The following is a 16,969-nucleotide window of genomic DNA, read 5'->3' as shown; positions in this document are numbered from 1 at the left end:
GATCATAATTAAAATAAACCCTGACGACTTTACACGTGTTAACTAACCACTTCTTTTATTTAATTTCAGGAAACTTTATGTTCAACTGTGTAATTACAAAAAAACTGTTATCAGACAGACGAAACTTTCTTAATAACTGAAACAAAATTATCGTTCAATACAACAAAATTGCCAACAGACAGACGAAACATTCTCAATAACTTAGGCAAAAGTATCGTTCATCATTGCAAATACAACAAAACTGCTATCAGACAGACGAGACATTCCTAATAACTGAAACAAAATTATCGTCACTTGCTTAATCTCGTTACAAATATAATTAGCATGCTTGATCTAGTTACAAATATGAACTCACATAATGTAGTTTACGCCATAATGGCTGTTCGTGAAAATTAATAATATGCATAGCACCAAGATAACATTTTATGTACCATATGTCAGCCAGCGTAATGAGCATTGGTTTTATACGACAGGCCGTCTCGGCACTGATGTAAGAAATATTTTGGTTGACATATTGTAGCATATTATCCTACGTTTTTACTCACTGGCTACTAGCAATAGCTTGTAGATTTCTGATTTTCCTATTATAATCTAATTTAATACATAATATAATAATATATAGAATAGCTGTGTTTCACAACTTTCGATTTTATATCCATTATTATACATATAGCTTTTCAAACTCACTCAGTAAACAGTCGGTCATATAATGTCAGGTTAATACGAAAACTGACGTCACACGTAAAAAAAAGTTAATTCTTAAACGAACTGACGTCACACGGAAAACCGGCGTTAATTCTTAATTTGTTGTTTTAAATTAAGCACAATGTTACACAATGGGCTATCTGTGCTCTGCCCACCACGGATATCGAAACTCGGTTTTTAGCGTCGTACGTCCGCAGACATACCGCTGAGCCACTGGGGGGCCGTTAATTCTTAAACGAACTGCCGTCACACGGAAAATACGTTCATTGTTGAACGAACTGCCGTCACACGGAAAATACGCTCATTGTTGAACGAACTGCCGTCACACGAAAAACATACGTTAATTCTCAAAAGAACTAATATCATGCTGAAAACATGGTTGTGAGTGTCGACTGTACTTGGAAGTTCTGACAGTGATATAAAAGACCGTTGAATATGCTCAACCTCAAAAAGATATTTGAATCATAAAATCATCGCCGGACGACGTGACGCGACTGCACGTTCTAGAAATTTAGTTTGCTGAATAAAAGAAGTTTCCAAACATTTTCCAATTAGGCGAACAGAAATTTATACAATGAACGTGTATCCACGAAATATAAATCTTATTTTTATTATCTGATTATTGTTTAAAAACATTAAATTTTTAAATAAACAGAAACCTTACATAATTTCCAAACCAGTGTGGACTGCGTGACATCTCACTACACGTTTTTATTGTATTCTACTAGAGTCGTAATTATCCATTGGGTCTACTTTTCTTTGTGTTCCTATTATAATATCGTCTCTACTTCTCAGAGTGTTGCTTCTATAGTCACAACCAGTTTGCTGTGTTTCTGATACATACTCATGCAATTAAACCATTATCTAGGTTATAACAATTATTATTATAATTTGAATTTCGGGTAAAGCTACACGAGGGCTATCTGCGCGAGCCTTTCCTAATTTAGCAGTGAAAAACTAGATGGAAGGCAGCTAGTCATTACCATCTACCGCCAATTTTTAGGCTACTCTTTTACCAACGAACAGTGGAATTATCCATCACGTTATAAAGTCCCCACGGCTGAAAGGACGAGCATGGTTGGTGCGACGGGGATTCGAACCTGCGACCCTCAGAGTCGAACGCCTTAACCCACCTGGCTATGCCGGGCCAGATAACAACAAGACAACGCATTTATAAAACAAAGTCGATCGTGTTTCTTCTAAATCTTAATATAATATAAACCTTTCACGTTGGTTTACTCTGGAAAACCTGTTAAATCCAAATAACCCGCACATGAAACCACTCATCTCTTACACAGTATGAATTTATTCTCCACTAAATGAGTTTTGTACCTTAAATATATTCCGGAACTCAGATATTTCCATTAACCGCTAGAAAGAACATAAATATAGTTTCAGATAATAATGAACTATTATAATATGAATAGAACTAAACTCCGTAAACATTCGCCCAGCAGGTGCTTAAGGCACTCGACTCGTAATCTGAGGGTCGCGGGTTCGAATTCCCGTAACACCAAACATGTCCGTCCTTTCAGCCGTGGGCGCGTTATAATGTGACGATCAATCCCGCTATTCTTTGGTTAAAGATTAGCCCAAAAATTGGCGGTGCGTAGTGATGACTAGCTGCCTTCTCTCTAGTCTTACACTGCTAAATTAGGGACAGCTAGCGCAGATAGCCCTCCAGTAGCTTTGCGTGAATTCAAACCAAACCCGTAAACATTCAGTATTACTTGTATAACGGCTTGTTGTTTTTTTTTCAACACGGTAATGGTTGTAACATTTACTATCGTAACTTTCCTGTCTGATCTTCACTGAAATAAGAATCGAGGTTTATAGAGGCGTTTCAAGGTTTTTCTCTCAACGTGATTACATTAATTTCGTTTCATTAACACTGTTTATCTGATATAAGAAAGATCCTCTTATATTGCACAAAAGCTATTTCCTTACAGGATGGTTGGTGGCTTATGGGTTTATAACACAGCAATGAAGCGGTTTTAATCATTAAACAGAAAATTAGAAATGAAAGCCACAAATATATTAATATAACGAACTTAATACGAAAACTTACGAGTTTATATAAAGTTTTGTTTGTAGAGCAAAGAATATTACAAGTTTTTTTATGTTAGGTTTTATTAAATTATATTTTAGTCAATTACTAATTTCTGCAAAATCATACATGCTTCTTTTATTGAAACGGCTTAATATTAAAAACGTTGTTTACTTTTTTGTTATAATCAGATGCAGAATATTACACAGACAGTACTGACAATGTATATAATACGACTTAATAACTGGTAGTAAGTTTCAAAGAAGAAACTGAAGAAACTTAGTGTTTCTAAGAGTTTCTTTATAAAGCATTACGGGTTACACAATCCCTTATGCTTTGCTAGGGGTGGAAATGGATGCATTATTATATTATATTATTTCGTAACTGACAATGTTTTAACCTTGATGTTATTATTAATGAAATTAACATTTTCTGTTTGTTTGTGTTTGATACGGGTTTATTTTTATGGTTATTAACAATGAAATAACTGTTTTCTCTTGTTTTGTGGCTAAAAAAGTCTTAGCAAACGTTTCTGGGAAGTTTCACATCATGACGAGTGAAATGAAAAGCTGAGAATTAACATTGTTAAGTTGAATAAGTTATCAATCACATAGGCAGAGTAGTATATTTGAATCTGTTATTACAACTTATTCTAAACCTAATCTCTTAATTCGGTTTCAGTGTTGTTCAGGTACGCCACAGGAACACTGAGACACGAGAAGTTCATTCGTTGTATCGTATAATGCCAGTTCATGGTTTTGAGCACGTTTCGGCTGAGAATCTATTCTGTCCTCAGACGAATAACGAAGTATTTTTTCAAAGTGCTCGTTCTTTCCTAACAGTGTACAGAAAATCGATGACATTGCTTGTGCTCTTGGAAGGTTCTTTATTTATAAATGTAATATTACACAATATGCTATTTTTATTGTGTCCAGTGCGGGTTTTAGAGTTACAGTCCTTCAGTTTTCTTATATTTATTTAGTGTTACCTTCCTTAACAGTATAAGTCAAACTGTTTTCTACTCTTATTATTTCTCCCTAGATAAAACAACTGAACTTTCTTTATTGCCAACTCAACTCCATTGAAAATAAACGCATAAACAGCTTCAAAGTAATTGTATTGAGACATAAACTGTTTTCTTTGAATGCATATTCTTATTTCTGAATCAATTTATTTAAATGATAATATACATATCAAGCTAAAATGTTTTAAATATAATTTTGGAAACACGGATATCTTTCAAGATTGTCAACTATTAAGAGTCGTAACGTTGGTCATTTTTTGTCAACATCCATTACTAAACCATGTAATGGTGGCCATTTTTTAAAATACACATTACTAATAATTTATTACTTATTAGTAACAAAGACCTTTAACATTCTCGGAATGTTGTAAATAATTTAAAGCCCTCAATAAACCCATACTGTGTTTCTATGATAGCTAACGTTTTCGGTATTTAATTTGTTATCCGTACTTTAAATTATTTAAGTTGTCATGCTTAGCAGAATATTTAGAAATTGTGTTGGCCATACGTTTGATATCATCTAGGCTATGATCTCGGCAACAAAACTTTGTGCTGTTTTAGGTTGTTTTTGGTCTGCTGGTATGTTTTTCCTCTCGACAAATTTCGGGACGTTACTTCTTATGACGAAGACTTCCGACATATTTCCGATATGCTAGATCTGTATCAGCTGTACAAAATTATAGGATGGAAGCAACTTATATGGCCTCTCCCCTCCTTATATTTTGATAGGCCTTGTTCCTTATTGTTCCTTGAACTGAGTATTCGATAAATAGAAATAAAGAGAATAAAAAATAATACTAGTGAAGTAAAAGACAATTCTGTGAGTACAAAATTAAGTTATTTACCTTCCAAATATTTAGGCATCATCAAATAGGTTCAAACTGTAAATCTAACTGTAATACTTTTAGGGGGATCCTGTTCCCGAATCCCTCTTTGTTTCCGAACTTTCAATTTTACTTCTACCCTCACCAAGTAAAATTGTTTTCATAAACCTAGGATACAAAACACAATGTAGGTTCTTACAACAATAAAAAACAAATTATTGTCAATGTTTGTTGGGTAATGATTCTATCTCCAGCTAGAGGGCAGTTTTTGAATTAATGTAAACTCTAGAGATCGAAATGATAAATTATCTATAGTCTACACTTATCTGATAACCCTCGGGTAGTCTTAACCAATTGATTTTGTCGATTGAAAGCTGACAATCTGAACAATGTAGTTTGTTACATATTATTATTTATTTTGGACGAGTCTCCGATTTATTACGTTTCGTATGTAAGGTATTACTATTTCAAATAACCGGAAATCTAAATTTAGTAATTAATTAAATGTTAATATACATAAAAATTATTATATTTGCCAAAAAGATTGATACATAATTTTCTTTCTTAACAGGAATATATTTTAATATAAAAATAACAATACAGTTAATATTAACGGTTACCACAAATATTGATTTATATATAATAATATTACAAACTTACAAACTATACTGAGTTTTTATCTGGTTTAGAATTGAATATTTTATCGATGGTCCAGGTCTACGACGAGCAACTTAATTCTGAGTTGGTATTATTACACCTCGCTTCAGCTAACACTTTATTTTCTTCTTACGGCCCGGCATGGCCTGTTGTTTAAGGCACTCGACTCTTAATCCAAGGGTCGCGGGCTCGAATATCCGTCATATCAAACATACTCGCCCTTTCAGCCGGGAGGGCATTATAATATTTCAGTCAGTCCCACTATTCGTCGGTAAAAGAGTAGCCCAAGAGTTGGCGGTGAGTGACGTTGATTAGCTGCCTTTCCTTTAGTCTTACACTGCTTAATTAGGGACGGCTAGAGCAGCTAGCACAATTCCAAACAAACCACAAATATTTTCTAGTTTGACCTCACACCAAATTACAAGCTCACTTCTTACTGAAGGTCACCGTTGGTACAACGGTAAGCCTACGGATTTACAATGCTAAAATCAGCGGTTCGATTCCCCTGGGCGGACACAGCAGATAGCCCAATGTAGCTTTGCTATAAGAAACACGCACACTCTTACAGAAGAAGATATTTAATGTTCTCGTAGAAATAATAACGTCTGAAGTGATTCATTGAAGTTAAACAGTTTTAAATGTACAAAATATATAAACGTTCCTGGTTAACTTCTTTAGTTTTCCGATTAATAAGCGTTAACAACAATTATAGCTTTCGAGGCCCAGAGTACTCTGAATATACCTGAACAATAATATTCTTACTGTCTCTTGGCGCGTTGGTTTACATATAGTTTAAGGCGAGATTCTCGAACGTTCAAAAAGTTTGAGGGCACTTGCGTTTTTGGAAAACAAATATTGTGGATTCTTACTCTCAAGAACCTTCTAAAGGTTTACATATCAGGCGGGAACTGTGTAATATGCATCCAAATATATACGTTACATGCATTAAAAACTATACTGAAATAACCATAGGTATTAAAAGAATGTTAAACCAAAATTCGTTACAATTTATAACAACTTACTCACATAGATGTAAATCTGTACAAATCAGCAAAACCCTAGAAATAACCAATACCTATAATCAAGTACTTTAAACTCTACATTAATTAAAATTTAAACATAACACATTCATTTTGAAAAAAAATTCAAAAATCACTTTTCACGACGAAAAAAAACATGGAGTAACGTTATTTTTCCCTTTTCTACAATTTATTATAACTATTTACTTTTATTCTATATGACAGCATACTTCAAAATAAATTACCCCTAATTCGTGAACTTTTTCATGACTTAAAATAGCATCGGTGCCTCCTTATAATAGTAATTTAATTACCTCTTTCCCCGCTGATGGCTGAGTGATAAATCTGAGGGCTTTGACCCTAAAAATCAGAGTTCGATACCCTTGGTGAACAGACAACTTATTTTGTGACTTTCTGATTCACAACAAACTAACAAAGATTCAACAATGTTTTGGATATGAATTCAAAGAATAAGCAACTCAGGGACACATTCCGAATTTTAAATTTTCGGCCATCCCAGGAAACCACCCACAGATAAATAATATGAACATAATAAGTATACATTTATAGTTACAAAAGTAATATTATTTAATCTGAATCAATTAAGTCTTAAAAATCATTTTAAGAAAATAAACTTATTGATGTAGTTTTAAACTGTGACTTTTATTTAAACAACGAACAGAACATTTCCTACATTAATGACTGAATATCTGGTAAATTTTTATGTTTCATAGCAACCTTAGCGGATGATAAAACAGACTAGTAACTAGTCAGTAATAGGGCCGTGTATAAGGCACATTTCACCTCCACCGCTAACTAAATTATAATAAGGACGTGGTATAGCACGCCCTCTACATTCCTACTCTCAATTACACAACTTCCTTCAAACGTGTGGTCAGCTATCGGTCAGTTCCTCTTTCTTTCTTTGTGAAGATGACGATGACCGGGAAGGTTCACTCCTCTACATAAAACATTTTCTCAAACCATACCAGCGGTTTTTACATATATATTTTCCTAAACTTATAGTTATAATATGAAGCTAAACAGAGCTACAAACACTGCCTCACTTGTTGTTAAGCATTTTTACGATGGTTAAGTAAAGTGTTGGGAATAATCAAGGCGTAATTGATTGTTCTCAAAGTGGGCCCGGCATGGCCAAGCGTGTTAAGGCGTCCGACTCGTAATCTAAGGTTCGCGGGTTCGCATCCCCGTCGCCCCAAACATGCTCGCCCTCTCGCCGTGGGGGCGTTATAATGTGACGGTCATATCCATTATTCGTTAGTAAAAGAGTAGCCCAAGAGTTGGCGGTGGGTGGTGATGACTAGCTGCCTTCCCTCTAGTCTTACACTGCTAAATTAGGGACGGCTATCACAGATAGCCCTCGAGTAGCTTTGTGCGAAATTCCAAAACAAACCAAACAAACAAACAATGCTTTCCACTCTACCTCTTATTTCCTTGTTGTTTATTTTCTAGGTAATTCCTCTTCCACCAGATAAGAAGTTTTAGATGGATATCAATCGTAGTTTCATTGTTAATAGATTTTCTTTCTATTTATTTTAATTATAATTACATATTATACAGATTATCAAAATGTATTTGATTAAAAGGACATTGTTTTGAAAGTTATTATAATAGTCTAGCTTGGCCACAGATTTAAGTATCTGTTTAATATTTTTTTACAATGTCACGTTTTAAACAAAGTTCTTTTAATTCTGACAAGAGACAATAATAACGATACTAATAACAATTAGTACTCAATTATTAATATTTTCTATGCAGTAAAAAATCCATCTTCAAACTGAATAATGTCAAGGGCAAACGATTTTGTTTTAATTAGCATGTGTGAAATGAAAGTTATTTCTAGAAAATAAATAATATCGGACTATACTGGACATACATGTTGAAATCAAACACTGTAATTGTACAATGCCACTTTTATCATAATGTTCCTTAGATAAATGGAAAAAGGGAATCTGATATACAATTATGTCTTTCGAAAGATCATTGTTCGACGTTGTTTACATTAGACTCAAGGAAAGTATTTCAATCAACAGTTTTTCCTACGATGGCACTTGCATATGACAAGAATAATGTTATAATGTTCTTCTTTGAAATTATCACATAACCGACTAGGTTCGCATTTATGATTACTTCTAAATTATTTATAAATAATCTCACATAATCAGCAACGTCCACATCTGAAATTGCTCCAAACCTACTTTCTAAGCTTCTCGTACAACATGCTATGTTTATCTGCGATATTACTCCCACGTGACTTATTAAAATTCTCACAAAATCGGCTACGTTAGCACTTCATAGCACATGATAGGCTTGGCTAGGTTAGCACTTCAGATTACACGATTCTCAAATAATAAGGTTCAGCAGTGGTGCGATGCCACAATTGTACAGAAGTGGTGAAAAAATGTTAAAACTGTGTCATACAAAACCTGTAAGATGAAACTGTTGTGATATACAAGCTCTGAAAGCTTGACACTTCACGTACTTGTCAAATAAATGTTGGACAATGAAACTATGATGTCATCTCCAAAATAAAAACGTTGAGATTAGACGTTGAAATTGTTAGTAGCGTAACTGTAATAAAAAAAGTGTTGAAAACAAACAAGATAAGTGTTATGCCATACTTTAAAAATAAGTCTCGAAAATATACATTAATATTGTGCCATACTAATCTTATAAAAATAAACATTACGAAAACAACAATGATATTGTGTCATATCTCTTTGGCGAAATAAACAACAGAATAAACAATTCCACATTTTTAGTTTATTCGTTAGAATTAAGCCTATTTTATTACAAAATAAAAATAAAACCAAGGGACTTGTAATATCTAAATGTTAATTTAACCCCAGAATATTTTAAAGTACCTAAATATTTGGTGAAATCAGTTTTGTTTTATTACATCGTGACTAAATGTTTTACTACTGTCTCTTTCCACATTTATGAAATAAAAATAGAAACAAACGGCCCGGCATGGCCAGGTGGGTTAAGGCGTTTGACTCGTAATCTGAGGGTTACGGGTTCGCATCCTCATCGCACCAAACATGCTCGCCTTTTCAGCAGTGGGGGCGTTATAATGGTACGGTCAATTCCACTATTCGATGGTAAAAGAGTAGCCCAAGAGTTGGCGGTGGGTAGTGATGACTAGCTGCCTTTTCTCTAGTATTACACTGCTAAGTTAGAGACGGCTAGCGCAGATAGCCTTCGAGTAGCTTTGCGCAAAATTTAAAAAAATAAAATAAATAATCAAACAAACACTGAAACTGTGTCATGCTATTTTTGTAAAATAAAAGTGTTGAAAAGCAACACTGAAATTGTGTCGTGCAACACTTGAAAAAAATGTAAATGTTGAGATTAGGCACTGTAATTAAGTAATGCTGTGAAATAAAAAACAAACTTTGAACTTATGTCACATTAAGATTGTTGAACACAAGTAATAAAACTGTGTCTCTGCCACATTTTTAATATAGAATTGTCGAGAACCAACATAAAAACTATGCCATGTTAATCTTGGAAAATTAAAATGTTTGTAATAAAAGCTAAAACCGAGTCATCCCAAGCTGTTAAAAAACTTCGTATGTGTGACAATACAAACTTATAGCAAGATAAAACTAAAACCAAAGTACTTTTAACACTTAATTTTAAATTCAAGATATTTTAAATTAATTAAGTCTAAACTATTTAAATAGTTTTGTTTTATCGTGTCGTAAATAAACGTTTAACTACTATTTCTTTAGATAAATAGAAATAAAATAAAACATTAAACCACATGAAACAGTTCGTTTTTTGACATAACTTTGATTTTTGTAAACTTCCAGCTACTACTTGTTAAACAAATACTGTGAATTATGACATAAGTTTGGGCAAACGAATTTTATCTAATTGTCCCAAACTAAATACTGTCTTAAAGAAATCGCCATTTAATGGCGTGTACGCTGTGCATGTTAAACAAAATCGCATCATGAATGCATTTGGATCTGATCATCCTAATTTCTCCAGGGCTGATAACGTTTTTTAAGAAAACAATGGACGTTTGTGGCAAAAGAGAACAGTAATGTATTTTACACTACATAGTTTTTTTTTTGTTATTTTGGGAAAATAACTGGAACTTCAGGAAATAAAATGATGAAAATGTTAAGCCTATATGTAACTAGGGTTAAGAAAAGGTTGTTAACCGTTTGTTTTGAATTTCACGCAAAGCTACACAAGGGCTATCTGCGCTAGTTGTTCCTAATTTTGCATTTCAAGACTAAAGGGAAGGCAGATAGTCATCACCACCCACCGCCAACTCTTCGGCTACTCTTTTATCATCAAATAGTGGGATTGACCTTCATATTACAAGGAACCCATGGCTAGAAGGGCGAGCATATTTGGTGTGACGGGGAATCGGACCCGCGACCCTCGGATTGGGAGTCGAGTGCCTTAACCCACCTGGCCATGTCGGGTTTAAGGAGTTAAGCCTAAAGTTAAGCCTCTTTCTCTAGCACTCGTGTAATAAACAGTGGCTTCACTGAGCACTATTCTATAGAGCTATGGAAAAGAAAAAAAAAAAACTAGAAAAAATATTAGCCTCTTTCATAATTTATTTGATGAAATGCAATTAACAATTGGATTCACATTTCTTGAATATCAAGCCTCTACTGTCCAGGAGTTACCCTGCCGTTTCCATCAAACTTAGCTATTTCTATGATCCAATTCCAGATTACTATTACAAGTAACCCCTTTTACCTATGCGTACGTATAATGGTTAACCCTAAAATATCAATTACGTTTGTCTGACATACCTCTATAATAGTTTAGAAGGTAAAATTTAAGTTATTTTAACTGTTTTACTAAAATAAGAAAGTACGCATGCTGTTTGTTTTATTTTTCAGCTTTATGTTTTTTCAACTCCTAGATGCGTTATATTCTATCCGTTATGGGAGGGAACATCTGCCTTCTAAAGCAATACAGGTTTTTGTATACAAACGAAATAATGCATTATACAAGTGTGATATGAATTTCATTGAATCAATAGGTGTATTTTTTAGACCATAAAGCGAATCCTTTTCTTATTTCTTCTTTTTGTAATGCCGCGTATTACTAATGTTTTTAGTACTCCATTCTTCTAGTGATGTGGATCAGTGAGTGTTTTACTTCCTCTCTTCATCTAGTGCATTAGATCACTAATTGTTTTTAACTCTTATTTCTATAGTTATAAATTGCTGATTGTTCTTATACTTTCTTCTTCTAGTGTCATAGATTACTGACTGTTTTTAGATTCTAATTCATTTGAAATTGGCAAATGTAAGAAAATAACATTTTTCAATTTATGTGATTATTCTGGCAAATTTTAGCTTTATTGCTTTCAAAGGACGAAATCCGAAAGCTATAACACGGTACACACATTCTGCCATCTAGTGTTATGTTTTGGAGGCAAGAAATATTTGCCTTTCTTCGATAATTTCTGGGAAAATGAAGCGAGCATACGAACTCTATATAAATATAAAAAAGCACTTATTCAGTCTTCTTGTTCAGAATGCGAGAATAATGCTATAAAATTATAATACATGTCAAAGTTTGACTATTCGTGGAAATGCAACCGATGGATATGACGTCATCATTCAATGCATGAGTGTTCATGAATTCTGTAACATAAACCCAATTCATTCTTTTGTGTTACTTTTATCAAAAGTATTACTATTATGTTAAATTGTTTGTTTGTTTTGAATTTAGCGCAAAGCTAGCCGACACTAATTTAGCAGTGTAAGACTAGAGGGAAAGCAGCTAGTCATCACCACCCATCGCCAATTTTTGGGCTACTCTTTCACCAACGAATAGTGAGAATAACCGTCACATTATAACGCTCCCATGGCTGAAAGGGAGAACATGTTTAGTGTGACGGGGATTCGAACCAGCGACCCTCGGATTGCGAGTCGAGTGTTTTAACAACTTGGCCATGTCGGGCCTAAGAGTGTGTTAAAAGAGTAAAAGTCGGTCTCGCTCTCCATTTAAAAGAAGACTTTCCAAACGATGAGTCCAATCTTTGTAATTTTTTTCCTTCTGGTCCGTAGTTCAAATTAAGAGCAGCTATACCTGAACCATTGGGATACCTGACGTAGCCATTTAGCTCATGAGCTTTCATTCAGGTGAAAATAATCAATATAATAAATTCGCTTTGATCTTTAATAAACTTTGAAATCGATAATACCGTAAAACAGGTGTTAAAGTGAAGAAGATGCCGTCTTATAAGCAACAGTAAACTTCACATACATATTTTACATTTGAATGTCAGTCGAACACGTATATTGTACTTTAAAGTAAGTACAAAGTATCTCTTGGTAAATTGGCGGAGAAAGGTACTTTCTTCAACCTTAGTGTTCTCACGTAACCTTCGTTCAATAATGCTATTTGACAACAACTGTCTCGTTATTGGTGAAAACGTCCTTTCTTTTTGAATATGCATCTAATTTTTATCGTGGAATGTCTTGCGTTTTTCAAAACATAGTATTTTATATCATGCTCTGAATTGCATCACTTATCAAGGTTTATTTTCATCATATTGAAATTTCGGGTCGATATCATGCACTGAATATACATTTCTACTTGTCAACTTGGATATCATCTGTGAAACCTAGAACGGTGCGTATCGATGGTAAAGGAATATAGAAAAGGTTAGGACTCATGAGCTATATGAAATATCATCAAACACGATGATCAGACATTTAACCTAATTGGTAGAACAACAACTTGATTCCATAAAATAGACTTAAAGAATCGATAAGCTAAAACTGTGATTCAGGTTCAACGAGATCTCTTTTTGCCTGTAAAACATTTCTATAACAAGTTTCTTTACAAACATTTTAACAATCAATTCACCATCTTTGAACTTATGGTTAGTAAATCATTTCTTCAATGTTTTGTTAAAAATTGTTCTATCTATAGACGAGTTATTTTGAATTATTTGGTATAAATAAGATGAAATATAGTTCACACAATAATAAACAATTTGTTTCTTCCTTGACAAACAAGGTTCACATCAACATATATAATAATAAAAGCACAAACGTTTCAGAATAAAATATTATTTAATAAATTAGGCCTAAGCTAAAAAACAACGCTTCTAAATAAACTCTGAGACACAGTTCTAACGCAACTGACTTTGTTAGACAAACAAACTTCAAATACTTTATTAACAGAAAATATAGTATGTCACTGTCGCAAGACGAAAAAAGTAGCGTTATCTATTAATATTTAAACGTTTTAGGCAGGATTAGAGAAATTAATCAACGAAATATATTTTCCTTCATTATTAGCTTTTCTTTGTGCAACAGCGTATACTCAGTTAAATTTATTCATCAGTGAGAAGAATCAGCATTTTTGTATTATTGAAACGTCACATTATACAGTCATTTCATTGGTTGTTGGTTACACTTCAACTTCGTGTTCGGTTCAGAAACATACAAACAAAAGAATTTGCCCCCAGTGGCACAACGGAATGTTTCCGGACTAACACCGTTAGAAACCGGGTTTTTACACCCTGGTGAGCAGAGCACAGCTCTCCCATTGTGTAGCTTTGTGTTTAATTCCAAGCAAACACAAGAATCTAAAGCGGTGAGTTCTAAGCCAGCATCTAACAAGGAATCTAAAACCCAAACTGGGACAAACACGTTTTACAAAAGCTAAAATATTATTATTAAGTAGACTTGACTCTAAATACTATTTTTATTGATAAAAATAAATTAAACTACCAAAATATGAAATATAAAACACGCCAAACATAGATAATGTAAAATATTTTAAAGGGAGTAACAAACAAGTTGAGCAAAATCATACTTATTTAGTTTATTTTTTTCTAGCGGTCAGTTGAAAAATTATTCATAGAAATCTTTACATACGAACACGATGAACAGAAACTGAGCTTCTGTATGTCATAAATCTTCAAAAGACTGCTACTGTTTTATATCGCATAACTTTAAGAGCTTTCTTGCTAATTGTACTGTTAAAACTAGATACAAAACTCTTTTATAACTTTTCAATTGGTACAAACATTTCAGAAGAGTTCTAATGACCGAATGGTTCTTTGTTAAAGTCCACTCAACGATCTACTTTGCTACATATGTTTACTCCAGTTATTAGGATTGATTGAATCGTGTATGTACTTATATCTGTAATCTTCATTTAATTACTAGAATGGAAGAGAAGCGGTTGTCTGCATGTACGTGGTTTGTTAAACGTTTATTTACCTCAACCTAAAAGTTTAATGGTTTAGTTCGATTTATTATGAACGAAACAGAGAAAAGACTCATTAGTACGATTATCGTGTTCAAGTGGAAAATGTAATCAAACTCAAGATGCGAACTTTTACTGGAAACTTAACCCAAAATCGTGAAACCCTACTTTAAGTTTCTTCCAGTCACATTTAATAACGTGTACATTATTCTCAATTACGTCACCTCTAAATTCACACTTACTTATATTCCAAAAAAATCCATCGAATTAGGCTAAGCTTCATGCGTGCATGTACTATCTAGAAGATCTTCAAGTAGATCAGCGATAAACCTGCAGTCTTACGACACTGCTTATCGATTTTCGATATCATTAGAGCACAGCCCAGATAGTTCAAGTGCGTAAGTTTTATCTTAATAACTCTGACTGGAATTATATATTACGATGATAGCTATAACTAGGTTTAATTATTTCTGTGTACACATTAAACTAACCTAATTATATCGAATAAACCAACATAAATATAATTACACTTAATCTCGTACCAGGCTTACCCTTGAATAAGGCTTATTTATATTTGCTTGTACCCTGGACTATGCTTTATTTCATCTCTCAAAGCAGTTTTTTCGAACTAAGTTTATTTTCATGTATTGCCACTTCGCAAATAAAATAGAAAAATAAACGGATATTAAAATTTTGCTAATATCTTCAGTTTTGTCCGTATTGATAGTTCGGCATTTTACCAGTAAAATACAGACGAAAAGGGAGAGTATGTTTATTCTGCTTGATTGCATATTTTGCAGTTAATAAATGTGACATCTTTTCTATATATATCTAACTTTAAATACAAGACATGACTACGTAAATAGTTCGAAGTTCTATGTAACAATCAGCTCGTTCCGAAATCACTTCAAAAACACTTAATAATCCAAATTCATTATAAAAAAACTGAACTATAAGAGAAATAAATAAATGCACAAACAATAATATTATCGTTATAAATATAATATAATAAAAGTGGTAGATCATGAAAGGGTTGTGAATGATTGCTGTCATTCGTTAGGGGTGTTACACGTCTCTCTGTGAATCAAACATTTTTTTAACACAGTTTTTATAGAGTTGCTAGTTTTGATATTACTTTCAATGAACAGTTGTGAAATCCGGTCGAATTTAAAATATTGTACTTAATATCCTAAGAGCCAGGAGATGGCGCTAATTGTATAGAATTTAAGTTTTGTTTGTTTAGAATTAAGCACAAAGCTACAAAATGGGCTATCTGTGCTCTGCCCATCAAGGGAACGAAACCCTGATTTTAGTGTGTAAGTCCGCAGACATACCATTGTACCACTGGGGGGTAAGTTTTGTGTAAAAAGTGTAATTCTAAAAACAATTTAGCGATAAAACCGTATAGTGACTAACTGGTATATAACAATATGGTTACTGTATTAATGTTTTGTATTTATTTGCCCTTGTTCTGGTTGCAGAAACCGTTTAATGGTCCTTTCCTAAGTGGAATAGCAGTTAGACTGAGGGCTTATAACGCTAAAAATCGGTTTTCAGGCCTTATGATGAGCACAGTCTTACGCTTAATAAGAAACATATTAACAACCAAAAGTGGTACAATGTCGCAGCAAATAGCATGGGAGTAAAAAAGACATGTAGCGTTACCTAGTGGAAAAACTGAAAACCATTAATCGGTATTTGTCTCTATTTGTATCCTATATTTACTTCTGTAGTTAGCCATAATTAAAACTAAACAAACTTTTGGGTTTTAAACAACAAAAAAACAGAGGTTGGTCAACAATAACAAAATATACGGACTAAAATAATCAACAGAACCTCCTGGTTAAGAAATAATAAACAATTCCCTGGCTTATTAATCAACAACAACCAATCTCTCTGGCTGGGGAATAATAAAAACCTTACAGTTGATCACATACATGAACAATAATACAGTTGTGGGATGTTGTAGGTTGAAAATCAACGTACTACGTACTAAATTGTTTTTGATACGTTGGAATTCTTAGTAGGTAATGTCTTCCAGCCGTAAAATATTCCACTTTCTTAGTACATAAAGCTATTTTTATAATTCATATGCATAATTCATATATTTCTAGAATTTATTTGTGTGTTAATTTTATGGTTTGGTTTATATATACCTACTTTAACCAGGGCAAACGGTTTCACAGTAAATGGATTGATGAACACATAATCTTTAGCCCTATGTTAATATCTAATAGTCTCCCCCAAAAAAAAGCCCAAGTGGATATAAATTTAATACTATACTAGAATTCTTTTTAAAAGAGCACGGTGGTCACTGATATATATATATATGTGAGATGTCCCATAATAACACTTTATCTAAAACTTGTACGTATTGGAGCAAAATAAGAAAGAATCCTCCATAGCCGCGGCTGTTATTAGATTTCATTGAAATCCCACAAGAGATGGAACTATGAGCTAAAAG

This window comes from Tachypleus tridentatus, chromosome 12 (assembly GCF_004210375.1).
Source record: "Tachypleus tridentatus isolate NWPU-2018 chromosome 12, ASM421037v1, whole genome shotgun sequence".
Lineage (NCBI taxonomy): Eukaryota > Metazoa > Arthropoda > Merostomata > Xiphosura > Limulidae > Tachypleus > Tachypleus tridentatus.
Note: the sequence above shows the minus strand (reverse complement) of the source record.